At 51.8% G+C, this 24,723-nt stretch overlaps 1 long non-coding RNA gene across 8 annotated transcripts in view; it reads left to right on the top strand.

The window, feature by feature from the left end:
- Positions 1–24,723, top strand: part of LOC124517683 (uncharacterized) — a 79,465-nt gene that overhangs the window by 25,207 nt on the left and 29,535 nt on the right. For 4 of the 8 annotated variants that reach the window (XR_006963537.1, XR_006963536.1, XR_006963541.1 and 1 more), the window contains 3 exons: positions 1,115–1,958; positions 2,744–2,901; positions 3,209–4,208. This is a non-coding gene — a long non-coding RNA (uncharacterized LOC124517683). Of the gene's footprint in view, positions 1–1,114; positions 1,959–2,733; positions 2,906–3,208; positions 4,209–24,723 lie in introns of those variants that run through there. The other 4 variants (XR_006963538.1, XR_006963542.1, XR_006963539.1 and 1 more) reach the window with 4 other exon arrangements.

Genomic DNA, 24,723 nt, shown 5'->3' with positions numbered 1-24,723 from the left:
GGGTCGGGGTCCAGGTCCAAGTCCAGGGCTAGGATGGGAAGCCAGCAGGGCAGCTGGAGACACTTTTTCATGTGGCTCCTGCTTGTGATGAGAGAGTGACAGAGAGACAGGATCTGAAGCTGGAATATTCTCTGGGCGGGGATAGTTCTCTGCTGGGATCTGGAGCTGGGTCATGGAGGAGTGCTGTCTGTGCAGTGGTTCTCAGCCCCACACTCAGATCCTTGCAACCAGAATTGCCGGGGAGGGGAGTGGGGGTAGGGCAGGCCGTCCTGGTGGCTGCATCTTGCAGGGGAGGCTGAGCATGGCTAAGCTGGAGGTCCAGTCCCTGCAAGGCTTGCACAGCCTCCCCCAACCCCAACCCCCCCGGGGGGGGGCCAGGGTGGATTGCTCACATAGGTGACCTTGAAAAGCCCCTCATATGGAAACATACTCGCCTCTGCAGGGCCCAGAGTGGGGGCTGAGGGTCCCCGGGTGATAACTCATGCAGCATCGGGCGCTTGGGCAGGGGGGGCATGGCTGAAATACTGTTCTTGGGCTCTGCCCCTGACAGCCTGCTTCTTTCCAATTACCCTGGTGACTGCAGTGATAAATCCTGTCCGCCCAAGTCTGGATGCTGGGCACGCTGGGCCCTACCTCCTCCCTTCTGAGTGGACCCTGGGCCTTCTTCCTTGCAGACCCTCCTGCCCCTGACTCTGTAGGACAGAGGAGCCAGGTGCCCTAATGCTTTGTTCTGGGCTAAATTGTGCCCCCCTCCCCCACCCCATTCATAGGCAGAAGTCCTAGCTCCTAGCACCTCCCAGTGTGGCTGTCTGTGGAGGTGGGGTTTTCAGAGACGTGATTAAGTAACAAGAGATCACTAGGGTGGGCCCTCATTCAGTATGATTGTTGTCCTTGCGGGAAGAGGAAATGTGGGGACACCTGGGTGGCTCAGTCGGTTGAGCATTGCGCCTCAGGTCCTGATCTTGCGGGTTCATGAGTTCGAGACCCACGTCCGGGGGCTGTGCTGACAGCTCAGATCCTGGAGCTTGCTTCAGATTCTCTGTCTCCCTCTCTCTCTGCTTCTTGCCCGCTCATACTCTCTCTTTCTCTCTCTCTCTGTCTCAAAAATAAACAGAAACAAAAAAAAGAAGAGGAAATTTGGACATAGACACGTGTAGAAGGAGAATGTCATGGAAACACGCATTTGGCTGTCTGCCCACCACAGAGAGAGGCCACAGAAGAAACCAGCCTGCCTGACACCTTGCTCCTGGACTCCCAACCTCCAGGACTGTGACGGGACAGGAGAAATCCCTGTTGTTCAAGCTGCCAGGTCAGGGGCGGCCCGGGCCCGTTAAGTGGCACGTGCTCCCACCTGGCCCTGGGACCTTGGGGCCAGCCCACGATGACGTAGCACTTGTTTGCAAGCTTTATTTCCTTGACCGCACGGTTGATTTTTCCACATGAAACCCTATGTCGCTCCTCAAATGTATGACAGAAAAGCTGGAGTGTTCTGGCTGTGCTGTTCAGCATCCTTATTCTCAACGCCCCTGCAGCCCCGGGCGCTTTCCTTAGAGGACCCTGTAAACACCCCTGCACAGAAGAGTGCTACTCATTTTGCAGAAGAGTAACTTCTGCAGAAAAATGTGAAATGTGTTACTTCTTTTCCTCTCGGTGCTGCTACATGCCTCACGGCTCCAGAGAATCAGTGCAGTCCAGAGTCAGGAGATGCGGTGTAGAGTAGAACGCTAGGTTTGCAGGCCCATGCCAGGGCTCAAGTCCCTCCTCTCCACTCCCTGGCCAAGTGCCATTTGAACAGGTCACCTGAGCTCTATGAGCCACGTTTTCTCCTCTGTAAAGCGGCACAAGGTGCTGAGATTGTGCATGAGGGTCCAGAAGCCGCCTTGTAGAAGAAACGTGAGTTTCGGAGTCAGTTCTGCGTGTGAACCCGGCTCTGCCGCCTCGTAGCTGTGTGGCCTTGGGTAAGTCGAGTGACCTCTCTGAGCTTCTTTCATGTGTCACAAAATATTCTTTAGATTTTTTTTAATTACGTTTTTAATTTTGATTCCAGTATAGTTGACATACAGTGTTACATTAGTTTCAAGTGTACAATGTAGTGATTCAACAATTCTATATATTTCTCAGTGCTCATCATAATAGATAAGGGTACTCTTTGGATTTTTAAAACAATCGAGAAATGTAAAAACCATACTTACAGGTGGTTGCACAAAAACACAGCGGGCTAGATTTGGCCGGTGGGCTGTAGTTTGCTGACCCGCAGGTTAGACTGTGAAAGCCTCCAAAGCGTGAGCAATTTCCTTTATATTCTCAGCGGACTCCCTGTAGATTCAGCAAATGGCTGGTGAATGAGAACGTCTTGCTACGTCTTAGAGATAGTAATGTGGCTACTGGCTGGAGATATGAATGTGAACATGGCATGTTGCCGGTACAGAAGGTTGTTCTGGAAAGACAGGAGCCCCTTCCGGGGGGAATTTGCATCTTAGGAGAGAAGGCAGGGAGAGCTAACAACCTTGGAAGTTGCTGCAATTCTGGAGAAGCTGCCCTGGCTCCTCAGCCACTCCCCACTCAGCCAGCAGGGGGCGCTAGAGGACCGCTTTCCTTTGCGTGTCCGGGCAGCCGGGAAGCCTTGTCTGCGGCGCCCTGCCAGGAGGTGGGAGATGCTGGGGATGGCCCAGACGACCTCCGAGTGTCTTTTCTGCCCATTGAAGCTTGGCTTTTTTTTTTTTTTTTGCCGAGGAATCCACAGGGATGAACTTCCCGGAGCTGGCTGGCAGCTGTGAGTTCTGCAGGAGCAGCCCCCTGGCCCCAGAAATGCAATAAAATGAGAACATGCCTCATGTTGCAGGGGGCTGTCTGTCATCCTGGAGTTTCAATGTTTCAGAATCGCAGCGACCACAGCTTTTGGTGTGTATGTATGTGTTGATGGAGGGATTAGTGGGGCGGGGTGGGGGGAATGGGGGGAAGCCAGGACTTTCTTCAGATTACAGGCAGGCCCAGGAGACACATGGCAAACACCAGGCAGGAAGGAAACGGTCAGATTGGGCTGTTTTGGGTGCTGAGGACCCACGAATGACACTCTCTTAGTCTTGAAAACCTCAGAGAAAGCCGAGAGGTGAGACCATCTGAAAACCTCTAATGGCCGCCTGTGCTGGCTGGGCCCGTGCTGCGTATGGTCTGCTCTGTGATTCTTTGTGTCCCTATTTTACAACAGAGAGAAAAGATCACAGGTCCATGGCGTTCAGCATGGTTTTCTCAGCAAGGATCCCGACCAGTAGGAGCTGCTCAGAAGTGTATGTCCTGCCCACCCCACCCCTTCCAGGGCCCCCTGCATTAGACACTGCAGTTAGGGGCCAGCAGCTGACCCCTGACAAGCCCTCCAGGTGAGTGGGATGCATGCACCATGGGCGAGAATCACGGGTGACCTGTAGCTGTTTTCAGCCTTGGCTGCACTTTGCAACCTCTTGGCTTTCAAGCCACAAGGGGACCACGCCTCAGACCTATTGCATCAGGCCCTCTAGGCTTGGGACCGGCACCTGTGGTTGATTCGAAGCCAGCCAAGGTCAAGCCCGGTGGTGCACTGGAAGGTGGTTTTGGGGTCAGCCAGACTCAAGTTCAAATCCCAGCTTTCTCACTTGCTGGCTGTTTGACCCTGGGCAAGGCACACCCCTTTCCTGGCCCCCAGGAAGTTTCCTGTGCTGGACAATTGAAATCCTCGTTCCTGCCTGGCAGAATTTGTTTGAGGACTGAGCAAAGCGTCCTGCGTATGGAAGCACCTAGAACAAAACCTGGTGCCCCGCGGGAGTTCAGTACATGATGGCTCTTCTCTGCTCCCTTCTGTTGGACTCTGGGATTTTTCCAGAGCAGGGACCACATCCTAGTTTTCTTTGCATCCCCAGGGAATAATTCATCGCGTGTGCCCTGCACGGCTGGGAGAGAGCTGGGGAAGTGGCCATGTGAGAGGCTCAGCTACCGGTTTTCTTCCCTTACAGCCCGGCTGCCATGGGCTAGGATCACCTTTCTCTGCATCGTCTTAACTAAGGTCAGCCCTGGTGTCTGTTCAAACGACAAATGCTCGGTCCCCTTGACCTTCAGGAATCTATCCTGGTACACCGAAATGGCCAGAATGTTAGGATATGTGTGCAAAGATATTTATTGGTGTGTCGTCTGCCCTGGCAATAATTGGAAACATTACTTTGCCAATCGGTGAATAATAGAATCAATTCTGGCACATTCAGTATTATGGAACGTCATGGGTCATTACGAAGAATTAGGTAGATCTCCCTGTATTGATCTGGGAGGCACACTATCTCTTGTTCAGCAATAAAGCAACTTGCTGATTCATGCCTATGACATCATTCCTTTTTTTTTTTTCTTTTGAGGAAAAAGAGCCTCCATGTTATATGTGCATTTGTGTGTGTGGTGCAGGGTTCGGAGGAGGGGGCAATAAAGATAAGCAGAGCATGGAAGAGTATGGAGAATGTTACCTTGTAGGATTGCAGGCAGGGCTGAAACCCATTCACTCATTCGTTTCGTTCATGGTTTTGTTCAATTCATAGTTATTTATTTAAAAAAAAAATGTTTAATGTTTATTTATTTAGAGAGAGACAGAGCGCCAGCAGGGGAGGGGCAGAGAGAGAAGGAGACACAGAACCCAAAGCAGGCTCCAGGCTCTGAGCTGTCAGCACAGAGCCTGAGGTGGGGCTCTAACTCACCGACTGCGAGATCATGCCCTGAGCCGAAGTTGGATGCTTAACCCACCGAGCCACCCAGGCGCCCCTCACTTAATATTTTAGGGGCACTGCAGCTCTGGGGAAACGGCTGTGAACAAAACAGACCAAGTCCTTGCTTTCAGGCGGTTGGAGTGTCCCGGGACACTCCATTTGAGCCCCGCGAGGAGTGTCCTTAGGTCCTGGACACCCTAGGGTGGGGAGGGTCCCCCACGGAACTTGCACGTCAGCACAGGGAAGACGGGAGAACAGGTGTTAGGGGATGCAGATGTTTTGGTGGGAAACCAGCGGTTCTGGAACTCTCTTGATTTGCTTACAGTGAGAATGCCCCCCGCCCCCCACTGCGGCCGCCCCTAAGTTCCAACAGGCTGTCAGAGATTGAGGAGAGCGAGGGCTGAGCAATCCAAATGTCCCAAGAGTCAGCGGCCCAGTCTCGCTTTTGCTGAGTCGGCAGCAGGACCTAATTTGTTAATTAAGAGGCATTGAGAGCTGTCCTCGTGTTTTGATTAACCTGATGGCCTTCCCAGCACCACTTGGGTTCAGCTGTAGACGTCGCCGCAGCTTTTAATGAAATGATCTGGAGGGCCATTTGGAGGCACTTGCCATTATTAGGCAGCTCATCGAAACCGATAACTGAGCTGGCAGCCGAGCCGGCCGGAGCCGTGCCCAACGAGCACTCGGTTCCTGGTTTTCAGGCCCCACGCTGCATCTTTTAGTCATGCTTGAGGGATCGCTGCCGGCCTTTTCGGCTTTCACCCGATTTGCTCTGCACTGGAAGTGCAGCCCGGAGACGGCTCATGAGCTCAGAGGCTGTGGCAGACGTGTTGGTGTCCTGCCCACGTCCCCCTGGCCCCGGGGTCTGCCATCTGTGAGTACCTGTGACACCCTAGACTCTGTGCAGGGTTTCCCTCGCTGGCCTGGGCGCGGCTGGAAGTGTGGGGGGTCATGTGGAGTTGACTTGTGTCCCCCACAAAGATGTTGAAGTCCTAACCCCCAGGAAATAGACGCTTTGCAGATATCAAGCTAAGGTGAGGTCACTGGGGCAGGCCCTAACCCCGTATGACCGTGTCCTTATAAAAGGGGGAAGTCTGGGGTCGCCTGGGTGGCTCAGTTGGTCAAGCGCCCAACTTCGGCTCAGGTCATGATCTCACGGTTCAAGGGTTCGAGCCCCGCGTCGGGCTCTGTGCTGGCAGCTCAGAGCCTGGATCCTGCTTCCGATTCTGGGTCTCCCTCTCTCTGCCTCTCCCCCGCTTGTGCTCAAAAATAAATAAACATTAAAAAAAGGAGGGGGGGCAGTTATCTGGACACAGAGGCGGACAGGAAAAATGCTGTTTGAACCAGGAGGCAGAGATCAGGGTGATGCCCCCACCGGCCAAGGGACGCAAAAGATGCCAGCAAGCCCGCGAGGCTGGGACAGACACCCAGAGCAGATCCCCCTCCCGGCCTCAGAAGGACCCAGCCCTGTCCTCACCTTGAGCTCACACTTCCAGCATCCAGATTGGAAGACAGTAGATGTCTGTGGTTGAAGTCCCCGGTTTGTGGTGCTTCCTTGCCGTGGCCACAGGAGACCAGTAGGGGAGTTCCACACACTCCTGCCCCCACGGAACCTCCTTCCAGGAGGGGCGGACAGGAATTGGTGGACAAGTACCCTGGAGGGATGCTCTGCTTCCCCAAGAGCCCCCTGCTGTGGTGTGGGCTGAAGCCCACTTGCCCAGAGCAAGACCTGTTGACAGGCGTGTCCTGTATTGACCTCTGTCCTTCTTTCCCCGTCTCCTCCCTGTGTTTTCCTGGGATCATGTCCCAGATGAGCAACCTGCACCAGAATTTTCTTCTCAGGGTCTGCTTCTGAGACAGGCCTTGATAGTAGTACGCTCATGTGCACGCGTGTGTGTGCGTGTGCATGTGTGTTCACACTGTGTGGTGGAAAGACGCTGTTCACAACCTCCCGTGTGCGGGAAAGGTAGCTCTGTGTTCCGATCCCTGCACGGCTGTGATCAGTGTCTTCCTGGAGGAGACAGAGCGGCAGGGCACGGGGCTGCTGGGCAGCATGAGATCCCTCCACCCTATGCTCCCCTGTCCCCAGTCCTCTCTCTCTGGGATGCTTGCCAGGACTGACGTTCTTGGTGCAATTGTGGCTGAGAGACGCTGGGGCACAGGCTTATTTGAATTTTTAAACCTATGTTACTGTTATCCAAGTATATGAAAACAACAAAGTGGAAACATTTGGAGTCAAGATGCGCCTGGGTGGCCCAGTCGGTTGAGCGTCCGACTCTTGGTTCCAGCTCAGGTCATGATCTTGCAGTTTGTGGGTTTGAGCCCCACGTTGGGCTGCGTGCTGACAGAGCAGAGCCTGCTTAGGATTCTCTCTCTCTGCTGCCCCTCCCCGCTTATGTGCATGTGTGCGCACAGGCTCTCTCTCTCTCTCAAAATAAATAAATAAACTTAAAAAAAGGTGGAGGTGCCCTTCACCTTGTCTGTTGCTATTTCCTTTCTTGACTATTAACTGATTTGGATATAGATACCGTCACAGACAGATACAGGTACAGACAGATGCACCTGTAGATAAGATATACACATAGAGACATACGTTATGTGTGTGGATACAGGTTTGGATAAACACGTAGATATATCTGTAGGTATACATAGACATAGGTAGTGTATTTAAAAATACTTTTTTAATTTGAAAGCGATAGGGAGGGAGTGAGCACAAGCAGGGGAGGGGCAGAGAAAGGGGGACAGAGAGAGAACCTGAAGCAGGCTTGGTGCTGACAGCAGAGAGCCTGGTGCTTGGCTCAAGCTCACCAACTGCGAGATCACGACCTGAGCCAAAGTCAGATGCTCAGCCTACTGAGCCTAAGTGCCCTGGGAGAGAGAGTCTTAAGCAGGTTCCATGCTCAGCGCAGAGCCTGATGTGGGGCTTGGTCCCACGGCCCTGGGATCATCGTGATCTGAGCCAAAATCAGGAGTCTGACGCTCAACTGACTGAGCCACCCCGGCACCCCTAGGTAGTGTATTTTTAGATTTACATATCGTTGTGTTGTCTGCGTGGTCTGGCGACCTTGCGTTATCGTTAGACAGTTGTCTTGGACGGTTTCTGAAACGCGAACATCTGTCCCCGCCTTGTACTTTTCATCCAGTCCTCTGTTAATTGTCAGTTAAGTTGCTTCTATTTCTTCTGTGGCTCTTCCCTACAGTGCCGCAACCATACACATTTTAACAAACACGGAGATATTTTTGTATTTGTGCAAGGATTTCTGTAGAACAGATTCCTGGAAGTAGGATCCCCAAGTTCAAAGGGAAGCACACTTAAAATTTGGGGAGGCATTATCCAGTTGCCCTCCAAAAAGGTTGAACCAACTTTTGCTCCCAGAGTAATTTAATTTGAATATTAAAAAGGACTGTGACCTCATTTTTGTACTTTAAGCTGGTGAAGTGGGGCAGATCCGTGACACGTAAATAGGTTATTACGGATCCAGCAGGCCTGAACCAGCTCCCACTCGGCAGTGCCTTGCTGTTTATTTCCACTGCGTGCACTTGAAAGAGAAAATAACCCGCACTCCTTTAATATGTCTTATAATCTAAAATTCCTCTGAGAGATGGCAAGTCTTTCCGGCATGGCTGTGAAAAACACGCCCTGGGTAACTGCACGTGTGGAAGTCACGTGGAACAGAGTCACTTCGGGCCCTTGTAGTCCTGCGGCTGGAAGCAGATCTGCTCCAGCTGGTGCCGTGTGCCTCTAGGGATGCTTGTTCGGCAGCAGTAGCTGGCTGATACAGAGCTTTTTTCCTGTGCTCTCCTCCACCTTCTATGTTTTACCCCACGATCTCTGTTACTAAGAGACATTATAACGATCTGCTTACTTCTCTAAGATCATCACCAGACTGTTTCACCAGAAGGTTGGTGGTAGCCTGACTCTACATCACACGCCAACGTCATTCCCCTCATTTCATCTCGTCACGTACCCATCGTATCCTCTCACATCATCACAGGAAGAAGCGTGAGGGCGGATCAGTCGGGTATTTTGAGAGAGACCACATTCACATAACTTAGCACAGTATATTGCTATAACTGTTCTATTTCAGTATTAGGTATCTGTTGTTCATTTCTGTGCCTGATTTATGAATTTAACTTTATCGAAGGTATGTGTGTATAGGGAAAAAAACATAGTATGTATAGGGTTCAGTGCTGTCTGCGGTTTGGGGTGTTCACCGGGGGTCCTGCCACGTATGCCCCGAGGATGGGCGGGATGGAGAGATAAATGAACGACGGAAAGAATCAGTGAGCTTAAGGTGCTCCCATTCCTTGGCCGTCCTGGATCTTCCCAAATACATTTCTTTTTGAAGAATCGCTCTAATTTTGGCCAATTTTTATTATCTGCCAGAACTGAACATGCAGAAAACCCAAACCTTAGCTAACGCATACGTGCTCAGCGCTTGGTTTACGAAGCACTCCTTCCCCACTTTTGCTTTGCTTCGTGTTTGCAACGCTCTGGTGTGAGGTATTGTTCCTCCCCCTTCCCTGGGAGGGCCCTGAGGGTCAGACGGGCCGGGGCTTGCCCTCCGCTCCCTGGCTGGCAGGTGGCCTGGAGGAGGCTTGCACTTGGATCTGTTGCTGTCTCCAGGGTCTTCCCCCGGTGGGTCCCACCCGTCACCGAATTGACCCGGGGGTCCTTCTCCGAGAATGTGTGTGTGGTGTTTGAGTCTGCTCTTCTCTCCAAGAATGTGTCTCTTGTCCCCTGGGGTCCAGGAGAACAGAGGGTTACTTTTTTATGGCCAGGAAAATATTAATGAAAAATGAACCATCGGTGAAATTAATTTCAAAGATTTATGCATTCCCCGTGACTAACAAGCCTGCACCTGTTCATTTGACACCTTTTAACAGCTCCCCGCTCACCCCCCCTTCCCAGCCTCTTAAAATTCTCCTCTTTCCCTGAAGGCACCTGGTTGGTGTGTTGAGCAGTGAAATAAATGTACAGTGGGATAGAGACACGACTTGTTAATTAAAAAGGCTGCTCTGCTGGTTCACAGTCAGGAAGAGATGAGCCGGACCGACTAGCAGGGGATCCCGGTGGGGAGACGGCGGAGGGGTTGTTCTGGGCCGTGTAAACGGCCCCGGTGCGGTGGGACCAGAACAGACATTGACGAGCTTTCCCTCTGAGCCCCCTCCGCCTGCCCACACTGGGTCACCCTTCCTCTGCGTGGTCATGACGGACGCTTGTTGAATAAACGTGCAGCAGGGGGTCACCCGTCCCCATCGCCCCGCCCCCATCCATCGCGGGTGGGGGGGGGCAGCATTTTTCTCTCCCTGCCCCTGCGCCTAGATCCTGTCGTGTTTCCTTGTGCGCTTTGATGGATGGACGCCTCCATGGATGCCTCCGAGAGACTGACTCGATGGGTCCTTTCTGGCTGGCGGCTCTCAGAGGTTGGAAGCTTGCATTTTGGACTTTGTCAAAAGCTACTCTGAAATCTAAAATTTGGGGAGCCCCCGGGTGGCTCAGTGGGTTAAGCGTCTGACTCTTGATTTCAGCTCAGGTCGTGATCTCATGGTTCGTGAGTTCAAGCCCTGCGTCAGGCTCTGCACTGCCACTGTGGAGCCTGTTTGGGATTCTCTCTCTCTCTGTTTTTCTCTCTCTCTCCCTCTGTCTTCTCACCCTGCTCTCCTTCTCTCTTTCTCTTTCTCTCTCTCTCTTTCTTTCTCTCTCTCTCTCCCTCTGTCTTCTCCCCCACTCTCTCTCTCTCCCTCTGTCTTCTCCCCCCTCTCTCTCTTTCTCTCTCTCCCTGTCTTCCCCTCCCCCCACTCTCTCTCTCTCTCTTTCTCTTTCTCTCCCTCTGTCTTCTCCTCCCCCCGCTCTATCTCTCTCCCTCTGTCTTCTCCCCCCGCTCTCTCTCTTTCTCTCTTTTTCTCTCTCTCTTCTTCTCTCTTCTCCTCCCCCTGCTCTCTCTTTTTCTCACTCTCCCTCTGTCTTCTCCTCCCCCACTCTCTCTCTCTCTCTTTCTCTCTCTCCCTGTCTTCCCCTCCCCCCACTCTATCTCTCTCTCTTTCTCACTCTCCCTCTGTCTTCTCCTCCCCCTGCTCTCTCTCTCTCAAAATTAAAAAAAAGAAAAGAAAAGAAATCCAAATTTTCTATCTGTGACAACTGGGCTTTCTTTGGATGTGGCCCCATCTGTGACCAGTCGAATGTCTGCTTCATTCTCAGTCTCCTTCTCTCAGCAACATGAAAGTATTTCTAGAAATTTCTCATTTTCTAGCCTTTCAATGATCTTTTGCCTGAGGTTGATTACCCATCTCCTTCCTTAACAGAAGGGCGCCTGGGTGGCTCAGCCGGTTAAGCATCCAACTTCGGCTCAGGTCATGATCTCGTGGTTCCTGGGTTTGAGCCCCATGTTGGGCTCTGTGCTGACAGCTTGGAGCCTGGAACCGGCTTTGGGTTTTGTGTCTCCCGCCCTTGGTGCCCCTCCCCCACTTGTGCCCTGTCTCTTTCTCTCCCCAAAATAAATAGACATTAAACATTTTTTAAAAAGAGCTTAAGAGAGATCGAGGGATAACACATGTAGCGTGCATGCCTCGTAGTATGTGGCTCAAATGCATGCCTCCTAGTATGTAGCTGGGTGAATGTTTACAGATGTATACACCTGTGCAAGCACAGCCCAGATCAGGATGGCATATGGGATACTTCCACCTTCCTCAGAAAGTTCCCTCAAGTGCGTAATTGAACGTGATAGAAGTCAGAAGAGCGGTTCTTTCTGGGGAAGAAGGTACTAATGCAAGTTTCTGAGGCTTTTCGAGGTGCTAAATCAGTAAGTCCCAAAAACCTTAGTGAGAGGTCATTGTCAGGGGCTGGGATTTCTCCAATGCACATGGGTCATAGACCCTTCCCCTGGCAGGTACGATCTCCCGTATGACCCAGGAACAACCCAGATGAGACAAGAGACAGAGCTGGGTTGGAATGTTATCTCTGTGAATAGGAGCCAAGTGAACTTCAAGTTTGCCTAAAGGGGCACCTTTTGGCTTAGGTCTCTCTGTATCCCACAGTCTCCTCTCAAATTTAAAGACTCTGAAGACCATGTTCTCAGGAGTCAGATTCTTGATGACACTGTGGTCGGCATCTGGACTCCTGATGCTTCCTTCTCTCTCAGAGAGAAGGATTTCATGTTTGCAATCTTAATCTCTTCATGCCAGAGGGGATTCTAGGTCTTTATCTTGGTGAATAAAGGCTATATATCTAGAAGGGAAGAGGAGTTAGCCGCCATGTCCTAAGACCAATGGAACAGACCAAAGGGATGTCTGAATGGCCCATGTCTGGTCATTCAGTCGAGTCTGCTAAATCCCTAGCAGGGAATGGAGGGTAGTTGAGAATTTTAAATATTGTTGCTGACTGGTGGGATTAATTTAGAAAGTCTTAGACTATTAGGTTTCTATAGTTTTGTTTTTTTTTAATTTTTACTGTTTATTTTAGAGAGAGAGAGAGAGGACAGACAGAGTGTGAGTGGGGGAAGGCACAGAATCTGAAGCAGGCTCCAGGCTCTGAGCTGTCAGCACAGAGCCCAACATGGGGCTCGAACTCACGAACTGTGAGATCATGACCTGAGCAGAAGCTGGACGCTTAACTGACTGAGCCACCCAGGTGCTCTGGTTTCTGTAGGTTTAATACAGGTTGCAGCCCTTAGATGTGGGGCAGGGGATCTGAAAAGAAAACGTGGAGGTGAGCAGGCAGGAAGGTGGGAAAGACCCTGGGATGGTCCCTTTTCTCTCTTCCCTGTGCATTCTGGAAATGTGCTCACATGGCGTTCTGTAACCAGCGAAGGACTGAGGGTTTGCTGCTGGATGGCTTCCCTCTGCAAATACCCTCCTGCCTGGAGTCCCGTCGACCTCCTCCTCCCCAGTGCATGTTTGCTCATGGCTGTTGCTCTTGGGTGTGGAGGCAGAACCAAGGATGTTGGTGACCTCCAGAGACCCCCAGGAGTTGGGGGACATCGTCTCTGGTGTTGGGGGCCCTTCCTGGAGGAGCTACAGCCTGTTCCCACGGTGGGAAGGAGCACAGGCTTGCACAAGTTGGGATCCCAGCCCCGCCACGGACGAGCTGTGCCACCAGGAAGGTGCTCAGCCTCTCTGTGCCTTATGTCCTTCATCCACGACATGGGATGGTGATGACAGCTGGACCTGTCTCACGGTGTTGTTGCATGGCTGAAAGAAGTTAATGTGTTGTCTGAGACCCAGTGAAGACTACGTTTCTGCTACTGTTATTTAGTTTAGGAATAACACAGACTCAGTTTCGATCTCCCATCCAGTATTCCTCAGCTGTATGACCTTGGGCAAGTCCCAGAGAGCTTTGGTTTCTTCTGCTGAGAAGAGGGAGCTGTCCTATAATCTCATAGGACTGCGGGAACAGTAAAAACATGACCACCACCATTAAGGACTGCACAGTGGGTACTCAAGAAATACTACTCCTCACCAAACACGTGATTGGCTGAGGTCTAAAATTGTGTTCAGAGGCCGTGTTTTGAACTAGAAATGCTTTTCCAATAGACACCAGGCTCCAGGGGCTCTTGGGTGGCTCAGTCCATTGAGCATCCAACTTCGGGCTCAGGTCATGATCTCACAGTTTGTGAGTTTGAGCCCTGCATGAGGCTGTCTGCTGTCAGTGTGGAGCCTGATTGGGATTCTCTGTCTCCCTCTGTCTTTTCCCTTTCCCTGCTCATGCTCTCTCTCTGTCTCTCAGAAAGAAATAAAACATTAAAAAAAAAAAAAAAGAAATCACTCTCCAATGAACTGGTAGTGTCCCAAGATGGCCCGCTACATTCTGTTTCTAAGGTTGAGAACATTTGCGTTATGAAATATTTCAAATCTTCAGAAAAGTACAGGAAATAATATGACACGCGTGTACCCACCCTCTGGAGTGAACAGATGTCAACATTTTGTCATATTTGCTTCAGATCCCTCCTTTACAAGAAGAAGAAAAAAATATTCTAGTTCCAGCTGAGACGAGCTATTTAATCGAGAATGTAGCTGAATATTGGTTCTGATGTGTGGTCTTTTATGGGTACCGGGGTCGCCGGTATGAATACGTGAGTTCCCCGGCCTCTGTGAGCTCACACATCAGTGAACAGTGAAGGTAACTTGAGAACAGAGAATTGTCCCACCCTGGGGACGTGTGATGCAGTGATGGAAAGCCCAAGCACCATGGTGGTGATGGGAGCACAGGTGGTCAGAAAAAGTTTCTTGAACAAAGCTCCATCCAAGTTGTGCTTTGGACAATGAAGTCGAATTTTGTTGGGTGCGTTAAGGGAGAAGTAGGCTTTCCAGGTGGAGGGAACAGCACTTGCAAAGTCACGGAGGCCAGACGTCCTGACTCTTTACACTGTGAGATGTATTGGTTTCCTGTGGCTTCTATAACAGATCAGCACAAGGCTAGTAGCTTAACAAAACGGAAATGTGTTGTCTCACTGTTTTGGAGGCAGGAAGTCCTAAATCGGGGTCAGCCAGGCCGTCTTCTTTCTGAAGGCTCTGGGAGAGCCCGTGTTTGCGTCTGGTGGTTCCTGGGAATCCCTGGGGCTCCCTGAGTTGCTTTATCTGCCTCACTCTGGTCTCTGCTTCCCCCACCACATGGCCACCTCCTCCCTGCCAGTCTGGTTCTCTCCTCTGCTCGTCTTAGGGGACACCACTCCAGCCCCCTCCACTATGACCTCATCTTAATTCGACTAATGACATCTGCAACAACTCTGGGGCTCAAGGATTTTTACCCCAGGATGTCTCTCTCCATACGGCGAGCGTGCGTGCATGTTTGTATATACACATGTACACACGCATGTGTGTGGGGATGGAAACACGTATCTTGTAAGTTTTCCTTCTGCTCTGCTCTAAATGTCACTGCTGTAGTTTGTAGGCAGAAGGAGGCATTTGTGGCCTGGCTAAGGGTCAAAAGCATGCATTCTTGCATTGATTTTTTTTTAATGTTTGTTTATTTTTGAGAGACAGAGCGTGAGCACCTGGGTGGGGCAGGGGCAGAGAGAGAGAGAGAGAGACCCAGAATCCAAAGCAGGCTCCAGGCTCAGCGCAGAGCCCGACGCGGGGCTCGAACTCACGAACTGTGAGATCATGACCTGAGCCGAAGCTGGATGCTCAACCGACTGAGCCACCCAGGCGCCCCTGTATTGATTTTTGTTTCCTTTTGTTGGCAATGGTTTTTTTTTTTTTTTAAACAAAGAAAATTTTCCTCTGGATTTTGCCAAGCCAGGGAATCAAATGGATTATGGAACGTGTCTGGGGCTCGGTCCAGTTAATCCGATATTTCCAGGCATCTGGTAGGTGCCACATGATTAGGCTGTGGCTGGTTCCTTTGTGCCATTTTTAGGTGGCTGGTTGTTGAATATGGCAGGTGCCAGGAAGACCTAATTCATAAAAACGGGCTGGCGGTATGGTCTGAAAGTAAATGAATGCCAAGTGTGGGCAGATGGTTTCTGGAGCATTTATGGGTCTGAGACAGTGCACAGAAAAGGCAGTTGAATTTTGGGGTGTTGAACGGAGCGTCTGGAACTGTCAGAACCTGAGGACCGGCTGGGGACGGCAGAATGCTCCAGGACGAGGTGCCAGCATACCCCTCATCGGCGTGGCGCCCTGGGGTTGACCGAGACGTTGATTTTGCACCCGTGACCCCTGGGCCCTGCAGCGTCTCTGTGACGTAAGCAGTTGCAGATTTTATGGTTCACTCCAGGGCTGAGAAAACCGAGACCCGGAGAGGTGATGTTGTGTAACGTCAGGGCTTCTCTAGATGAGTACGTCGGGGGGCGCTTGCCCCCCACCCCCCTTTCCCACATCCTAATGGTGGCCTGGGCCTCTTTCTTCCAGTCTAGGAGGAGGTGTTGTTGTCTCAGGAAGGACTCACAGGGAGGACCCCTCTTGGTCACAGGTTGGGGCGTTCTGGGGCTCCCCAGGCATCACATCTCATGCCTCTTTCCTGCCAGTCATCACACCCTGCTCATGAGGCACTTCTTTATTCCCTCCACACCTCCTCACACCCCGTACCGCCTCCTTTCCTTAGTGGGGACCTGGAGGACTGTTCACTCCCACCCCCCACCTGCCAGGTGTGGTGCAGAGCACTTTACATCCCTTTTTACTTTTTTGTTTTATTTTTTTTAATGTTCATTTATTTATTTTGAGAGAGAGAGAGAGACAGAGAGAGACAGAGAGAGAGAGAGAGAGAACATGCATGTGCCCAAGAAGGGGAGGGGCAGAGAGAGGGGGGAGAGAGAATCCCAGGCAGGCTCCACACCGTCAGTACAGAGCCCAATGCGGGACTCAAACTCACGAACCTTGAGATCATGACCTGAGCTGAAATCAAGAGTTGGATGCTCAGCTGACTGAGCCACCCGGGCGCCCCAGTATCCATTTTAAACCACATCACCAGCAGGAGGGGACTGTTGCTTGTATTTGTAGATGGAGAGATTCGGGCAATGGGAGAAGTTGATTGTCCAAAGTCATTTAACTGGATTAGTGCGGCAGGGTAAGTAGGCTTAGTGTTGGCTGGAATAATTTCAGTGGCATAATTTCATTGGGCTCTGTAGAGTGATTCGGGCAAGGGGTGGTGGTCTGGAGGGAATGTGTGAGTCTGATGAGGGGGGTGGTTGGGGGATGGGCTCGGGACTGGCTGGTTTGCTCGCAGAATGTGTGTTCCAAGGTGAGTTGTTGGCTACCTTTAGGAATCAACTAACCCTGGGAAGGCCAGCCCCTTCTGAATCAGCAAGGCTCGAAGATGTCAAAACATCAAGAATATAGACTAAAAAAAAAGGCATGATTAATACCGAGCCCAATTCTTTTGAGCACAAAACCACTTCCTTTCTCCTGCACCCATCCATCCTTGTCAGAGACCAGGAGAGACTTCCTTGAGACTGAGAAGAAAGCAGCATCCTTTTTTTTTTTTTTCCTGCCTCTGAAGGATTATTTCCACGGTCCAGAGTTCGTGTGCTCTTTCTCTGCATCTTTCACCTCTTGAAACCACTTCCTGTATCACGTCCACCGTGGCGTGGGACTGTGGCTGGGCCCAGACTGGGTGGCTGTCAGGTCTCTGGGTAAAAAGCATTAACACACTGGCCAAAGGCACCATGACGATAATGGTGAACAGACACAGGATATTCAAACCTTGGACAGTTTGCCGCGTCTCTTTCCTAGGGCTGGAGCCCAGGCTGGGGATACTGCACTGTTAACTCCTACAGGTCGGCAGGGAGCAGGGCTCTGGGGATCAGAGACTTTTCTCCGCCCAGTGCTTGGAGGTGAACTCCAGGGGCTCTGTCTGCCCTGCTGTGGTTCCCCGGGAACTTGGCCACGGAAGTTTCGGCTGAGCTGCGGAGAAAGGGCAGAGAGGTCTGTATCTGAGATGAGAGCCTGTGTTGGGAGCCTGTGTTCACATAAATCCTTGGTCTCTGTCTGGGAGTCGCGTAGTAATAACGAGAATAGTAGCTCACACTTAGGGGGCTCTTGTGGAGCTAAGCACTCTCCATGCATCATCTCCTGAATTCTTACAGTGACTCTGTGTGGTGGGCATGAGTATTGTCTCCGCCGTACAGAGGAGGAGACCATGGAAGTAGCAATTAATTGGTGGAGGCATGGTTCAGAATCAAGCAGGCCACGTGGGGGACCCACGCTCCGAATGCCATTTAACAGATGAAGAGTCAAGACTAAAAGGTTAAGTGACTTATTATCTGTCCCGCCAAAGCAGACACAGTGAGTGACTTATTAGTTCCTGAAGGTTCTCGACCTTCAGAATCACCAGGGGTGATTTTGCGCTCGTTCTTCCCGGCCCCCGGGACATTTGGCAATGTCAGGAGAAACTTTGGGGGGCAGGCAGGATGAGCGATACTAGCGGGTGGAGGCCAGGGGTCCTGAAAAGCATCTTCCAGCACATAGGACGCTCCCACCACAAAGAATGACCCAGCCACAAACAGCAATACTCTGCCTTCAGGTCACGTGCTTAGAGCCAAGCCAGGACCTGAGTTCTGGACTCCAGAGCCTTGGCACAGTGCCTGTCACGTGATTCCAAGCAAAGGTGGTCAGTTGGTACCCTGTGCTTGTGCCAGTACTGGTTATTGGCTCTCCACTCAAGGGAGAGCCTGCAACTCTCCCAGGGAGGCTCTCCTTCACCCCCTGCGCTCAGTTCCTCACTGGGGGTCTCTGTCCCAGTGCTCGTCTGTTCGCTGTTTATTCTAGGAGCTTCTCCACTGGACAGTGGACCTTTGAAGGGGAGGCTGGCATGAAGATGGTGATGGTGGTGATGTTGTGATGATTCTTCCTGGAAGGCGAGAGGGGAGCCTCTGGGCTGAGGATTCAGAGTGCAGGGGGCTCTATCAAGAGGAAGCATAGCCCTCTTGGCTGTGGCTCGGGAGCTTTCCCCGTGTGTGACCTCCCTGTTGTCTTCCTTGCCCATCCTCAGACAGGTCAGACCTCGCCTTTTCCCCTAACTCAGGCCTTGGTAGTCTGTCTGAAGCCAGTGGCACCTGGTGGTGAAAGAGTGCTTGGCACAGCCCGGGGCTCATAGCCTGGAAAGCAACGTGCGTGAGCCTGGCTTAATTTTCCACCACGTTAATATTAACAGGAGACAGTTGGCTGGGGGTGCGGTTGTTGCAGGGGGGGTGGGGGTGGGGAGCACCCACGGAACACAGCGCTCGCGGTTCAGAAAGGTGGGAGGGCAAGGCTCTTGGCCAGGCCTCTGCTTCCTCACTGTAGCCTCCAGTTTAACGCTCTGTAACATGGGGGCACCGGCTTGGAATATACCTCCCTCTCCCTTGTCCGTTCTACTCTGACATTTTATACCGGTCTTGCCCTCCACCGTCTAATGTGTGGGTGTCCGGGGATGAGTCGGTGGCAGGACGTAGGTCGGCCCCCTCTCGTGCCAGGGAACTCACCACCTTCTCGAGCAGCCCCTTCTTTGTGGGTGATGGTAATAATAAGAGCACCATTTTTGGGCTGCTGGGTCCTCCGTGGCATGATTCCTCTCGGCTTCACGGCGATGCCCTGAGGGAGGTGTGACGAGGCGGACAAACGTCAAGAAGTTTGCCCACGACTGCACGACGAAGAAATGGCAGCACCGGGACTTTAACTCCAGCTTGTTTGACTTTATTTAAAAAAAAAATTTTTTTTTAAACGTTTATTTATTTTTGAGACAGAGAGACACAGAGCATGAGCAGGGGAGGGGCAGAGAGAGAGGGAGACACAGAATCTGAAGCAGGCTCCAGGCTCCGAGCTGTCAGCACAGACCCCGATGCGGGTCTCGAACTCACAGACTGTGAGATCATGACCTGAGCTGAAGTCGGACGCTTAACCGACTGAGCCACCCAGGCGCCCCCAGCTTGTTTGACTTTAAAGCCCTCGGTGTTTATTTAAGGGAATTAGCTGCGGGACACAGGTGCCCAGACGGGTACCAGATGGAGGGGAGGTGAGTCCCGGCCTCCTTGGAGAATGACGTTGTCCCTGGCGGGTGGGTGACAGCAGAAGGGTGGAGAAGGCAGACCCTTGGTGTGACAGTACTGAGTAACCCTGATTGAGCACCTGCCATGTGCCGGGTACTGTGCTAAGCACTCTGTGGCCGCTATGCCGTTTAATTTCTCCCACACCACCAGGAGGCAGGTACCGTTATTTCTGCCTTTGGTCTTAGCTTTCTGTGGCGACAGAAATCACACGCTCGGCGGCCTGGACAACACAGTTATTATGATACGGTTCTGGAGGTCAGAAGTCCGAAATGTGTCCCTGGACTAAAACCAGGGTGTCAGCAGTGCTGTGCTCCTTCCGGGGGACCCCCCGGGAGAGTCTGTTTCTTCCCCTTTCCCAGCTTCTCCACCCGCACTCCTTGGCTTGTGGCCACTTCCTCCATCTTCAAAGCCAGCAGCATTGTACCCTCACAGTTCTTTCTTCTCTGACTCTGACCCTCCTGCCTCCTCTCAAGGACCCTTGCGATTTCCCTGGCCATCGGGTAATCTGAGGTCATCTCCGCATCCTAGAACCCTTCACTTAAACACATCAACACGTTCTCTTTTGCCACCAAGGTAACATATTCGTAGATTCTGGGGATTAGGATATGGACCCCTTGGGGGCTGTTAGTTTGTCTCCCACATCCATTTTATAGGCCCAGAGAGGTTATGTGACTTGCTTAGAGCTGCACAGCCTGTAGGCGGGGACTGTGGGAGCCGGGGTTCTGATGCAGACGGTCTCATAACCACCCGTTGTGTCCCCTACCTGGCATGTCGCCACCGCTCCTGGGAAAGCCACGTTCACAGAGCGACACGTGGACGTAACCTGCCTGTTGGGTGGGAACAAGTGGCTATGTCTGCAGGGATGCTCTCATACTTGGGCGTAATGGTGGGACCTCAGGACTAGTCATTTGGTGCATTGCGGAAATATTTGCCGAGACTCCTGCTACATAGTAAACAGAGATCCCTATTGCCGTGGAGTTTATAGTCTGGAGAGAGGACACTAGACCGTAGATCGGGAGCCAAATAAATAAGCCAGTCATCTAGGAGGCAGAGGTGATGGCTTGTGAGTACCTGGGCAATGGGTCGAGCCCTTCTGACCAGTGGGCTCTGTTAGGGGCTGGGCTGGGCTGTGCCTTCAGGAGCACCCCCCGCTGTCTCGCACGGAACTGGGGGGCCATTGCCACGTTTTGACTCTCGCAAGCCAGGAGACTGATGCTCCCGTGTGTTTTGCAAAGAGCTGGAAACTGCTGTGGTTTATAACTGTCAGCGACTGCCACTGCACAGAGCAGCGTTGCTGAGCCCGCTTTTTCTGGGAAAAGGAGAAAGATGATGACATTTCCCATAGCCGCCTCCCCCTCTTCACGGAGGCCGGTGTTCTATACCCAGAAGCTGCCTTGAAGAGCTGGCATGTAGTTATGTTTGAGTTTGCAGATGATGAGAAAGAGAGGTTCAAAGTGGGTCTGACCTCGTGCCAAAACGTCTTCCATTTCTAACAGGACGCTTTGGGAAAGGTTTGGGCTTTGGGGTCACAGACACCTGAGCTTGGATCCTGGCTCTGCCGTGGGCACTGAACGACTTCCTTGCCTTTCTGAGGCTCAGTTTTCGCATCGATGGTATGGGGGGAGACTGCTTACCTCACGTGGTGTGGGGAACGTTCAGTGAATCTGTGTGTGAGGTGGGCAGTGTTGTTGTAGTGGGGGAGTCCGGGGGGAGACAGAGTCCCATAGCAAGTAGCTTTTGGTCTAATGCAGGAAACAGACAAAAACAATCAATAAGCACAGAAAAACAATGTCTTAATAAGTGCTCTTTGGGGTAACATGCCCTGTGTTAGAGTCAAGGGGGGTGGGAAACTGCTCTTGCAGGAGTGATCGGAAGAAGTCTCTTTTATGAAGGGAGACTTATGTGAAGCCTAGAGGGTGAGATGTAGTCAGTCATGGGAGTGTTGGGGAAAGGGAGACGGCATGTGCAAAGGCCCTGGGGCTGGGCACACAAGAGCTTATTCTAGCAATGGATAAAAAGTAGCGAGTGAGGAAGACAGGACATCGTAAGATGAAGCAGAACAAGGAGGCAGGGAACAGTCATACAGTGGCTTGTGGGAGTTTAGATTTTATTCTAAGTAGGATGGACGAGTACATTGAAGGATTTTAAGCAGGTGGAGTGGCTTGACCAGAATTATGCTTTTATTTTTTAATTTTTGTGTTTTAAAAGATTATTTTTTTGATAGACGGAGAGAAACAGCACCAGCTGGGGAGGGACAGAGACAGGAAGAGGGAAAGAATCCCAAGCAGGCTCTGCACTGTCAGCACAGAACGCACTGTGGGGCTCCATCCCATGAACCGTGGGATCATGACCTGAGATGAGATCAAGAGTGGACGCTTAACCGACTGAGCCACCCAGGTGCCCCCAGAATCATGGAGGCAGCAGGTGTCCTACAGGTGTGGGGTGATGGTGGCCGGCGGTGGTAGAGCGGGAGAGCCAATGTCTAACTTCAAGATGCAGGTGTGTTTTATTTATTTATTGAAAAAAATTATTTTTACTGTTTGTTTATTTTTGAGAGAGAGAGAGAGAGCATGAGTGAGGGAGGGGCAGAGAGAGAGGGAGACACAGAATCCGAGGCAGGCTCCAGGCTCTGAGCCATCAGCACAGAGCCTGACTCGGGGCTCGAACTCACGGACCGCGAGATCGTGACCTGAGCTGAAGTCGGACGCCTAACCGACTGAGCCCCCCGGGCGCCCCAAGGTGCAGGTGTGTTTTAGAGCAGAATCAGTAGGAGTCGATGTCTGGTTGTGTACAGATTCTTTTCAATAACAGGCTGGTATTTTTTAAAAGACAGTCTTAAAAATGTATGCGTCACCACTAACAAAAATGCCAGTCTTCAGACCATGTCTTACCAGCACTTTCTTTTTGACACACATTGTGGTTTCTCAGTCTTGTGCCCTCGTCGCTTGGGGCTGGGTCACTCTCTGTTGCGGGGGGTGGGGGGGGGGGTCCTGCGCACTTGTAGGCGGGTTAGCGGCATCCCTGGCCTCTACTCACTGTTTGCCTCTTTCCGTAGTGGTGACAACCAAATGACCAAATTGCCAACAGTCCCTGGGGCGCAATACTGCCCCCCGCTGAGAACCAATGACCCACACACATTGTTGAAATCAAAGACCATGTCCTTGCTCTTGGCCCTGGGATCACGTGAACAGCTTTGTGTTGGGGTCGGAATGACAATGACGGTGATGGTGTTGTGACCATTAGAGTCAGTGCTGATTCTGGATACTGTATCAGACACTGTTCGAAGCCCTGAACAGGATTACCTGCTTTAATCTTGTCAGTAGCCTTCAATGTCGGTTTCATCGTTACCCCCATTTTACAGACCAGGAAGTGGAGGCAACAGAGAGGTGAAGAAGGTCGCCCAGGTCCATGCAGGGGTTAAGTTGTGGGGTGGAGATCCGAAGGGTTTGTGATTGTCCTAAAGGCACTGGGTGGCCCCTGGAGGGTGTTAAGGATGCGACAGGCCGGATTTGCACATAAGAAACATGACCCCGGAGGCCGCAGGGGTGGAGGATGGATCCCCAGTGGGCGAGCAAGGCTGCGGGCAGGGAGGCCAGCCTGGAAACCGATGCCAAAGCCCAGGCGTGGAGGAAGAAGCTACCACAGTCCCCGACGGAGAAGCAACTTACCTGGGAGAGTGAGGCCACCCATTCATTCGTTCATCCGTTCATCCGCTCACTCGTTCATTTCATCGCTCTCGACGGAGGATTTCTGTGCGCCTGGTGCTGTCCTAAGGCACCAGGATATGCTCTTTATAATCTAGTGGGACGAGATAGACACAAAATAAATATAGCAAAGCAGCAAACCAACCACCCCAGCAATGCCGAGGTGTGCTGGCATTTTCTGTGAGGGAAATGAGACACCGAGGCAGATGGGCGTGAAGGGGACCCTCCTCCAGGTGGGGTGGCCGTGGAGGGGTGCTCTCTGAGGTGGTGGCTTTTAAGCCAAGCCTGTAGAAGGAGAAGGGGATGTTCAGGTGAAGCCTGGGGAGGGGGGACTTGACAGTGACAGATCTCTCTGGCAAGAATGACTTGGGCTGTTCTAGAAGGAGCGGGGAGGCCGGAGCTGGGGAGTGGAGGTGGGTGGGGAGTTGTGTGCGAAGGCCGGGAGGCTGGCCTTTAGTCTAAGAGCAAGGAGGAGCCGTTTGGAGAGTTTGAAGCAGAGGGGTGCTGTTGCCCGGTTTAGGACGACGAGGTCTCTCTGTGGCAGTGCTGGGGGAGAACGGACCATCCCCAGCAGCTCCTACGGCCGATGCCTGCGGGGACCTGGGGAGATGCGATCTGAGCCCGGAGGGAGGGCAGGAGCCACGAGGAACGAGGGCATCGCCCTCAGACCCCAGAGCTGCCCCGGGGGGAGGGCAAACCCTCCCACCTCCAGGAGGTCGAAAGCTGGGACTCAGACCCGGTGGGAGCACCTGGAGACACGAAGTCACGCGGCCTCATCTGCCGCCAGCACATCTGCCTGCTGGAACCTTCCTCACCGAGTCTATTTCTGCTCCCCTTGGCAGCTCTGTGGAAATTAAAAGGCTATTTGCAGTGACTAATGTTGCTAATTCTGATCAAACAATTTAAAATTCATCCTTCGCCATATCGGAGACCCGCTAGGGAACAGAATTAACACATCATTCGTGGCAATTTTCAATGACGGTTGGTGGAAAACAAAAAAAGGCATAAACACTGGCCTAATTCAAACCACTGCTCATTAAACAGCCTCTTCTATAATATTCCATCTTGATCCATATGATTGCTCCCTGTCTGCTCCCAGCTTTGTAACAGAGAGCGGGGACCCTGACAAGCGGACTGCTGGCTCCAAGGCGCTAGAAACTTCCCCGGAGCCTGGCAGGGATGCAGCTCCACCTGGTCCTGCCCACCCCCGCCCCCTCTTTCCACCCAAAGCCAGCTGCTTTTTTTTTTTTTTTTTTTACTTTTTAAAAATTTTTTACTTTTGAGAGAGAGGCAGAGACCAAGCAGGAGAGGAAGAGAGAGAGGGACACACAGAATCCGAAGCAGGCTCCAGGCTCTGGGCTTTCGGCACAGAGCTCGATGCGGGGCTTGAACTCACGAACCCTGGGATCGTGACCTGAGCCAAAGTTTAACGCCTAACAGACTGAGCCACCCAGGCTCCCCCTAAGCCAGCTGCCTTTGAGTCATCCTGTCCTGAGACAGGACGTGGCCCCTGTCGCCAGAAGTTAAAATTCAACAAGCCAAGTGTTAGAGAAAGAATCAAGCTTCCCCGTGTTCCTCAAACTTGAGTCCTTCTTGCATCACTGTGCTGTTGTGACCATGTCCATGTTCTATTATTTCCTTAATTAAAGCCAACCCATTTAAAATGTGATGAATACAAAAAATAAAAAAATAAAAAAAATGTGATGAACATATGCATTTGATGTATACAAGAATTTTTGTAACAGATCATATATATTAGTTAATATATTCATTGCATTTTAAACAGATAGCTTGAGAGCATTATTATAAATGGAAAGCCAACATCACAAACGATAG

Source organism: Lynx rufus, unplaced genomic scaffold (genome assembly GCF_022079265.1).
Source record: "Lynx rufus isolate CCGP_SWC_20201006 ecotype Redwood Valley unplaced genomic scaffold, mLynRuf1.p SCAF_23, whole genome shotgun sequence".
Lineage (NCBI taxonomy): Eukaryota > Metazoa > Chordata > Mammalia > Carnivora > Felidae > Lynx > Lynx rufus.
The sequence above is the reverse complement of the archived record's forward strand: the minus strand, read 5'-3'. Positions and strand labels throughout refer to the sequence as shown.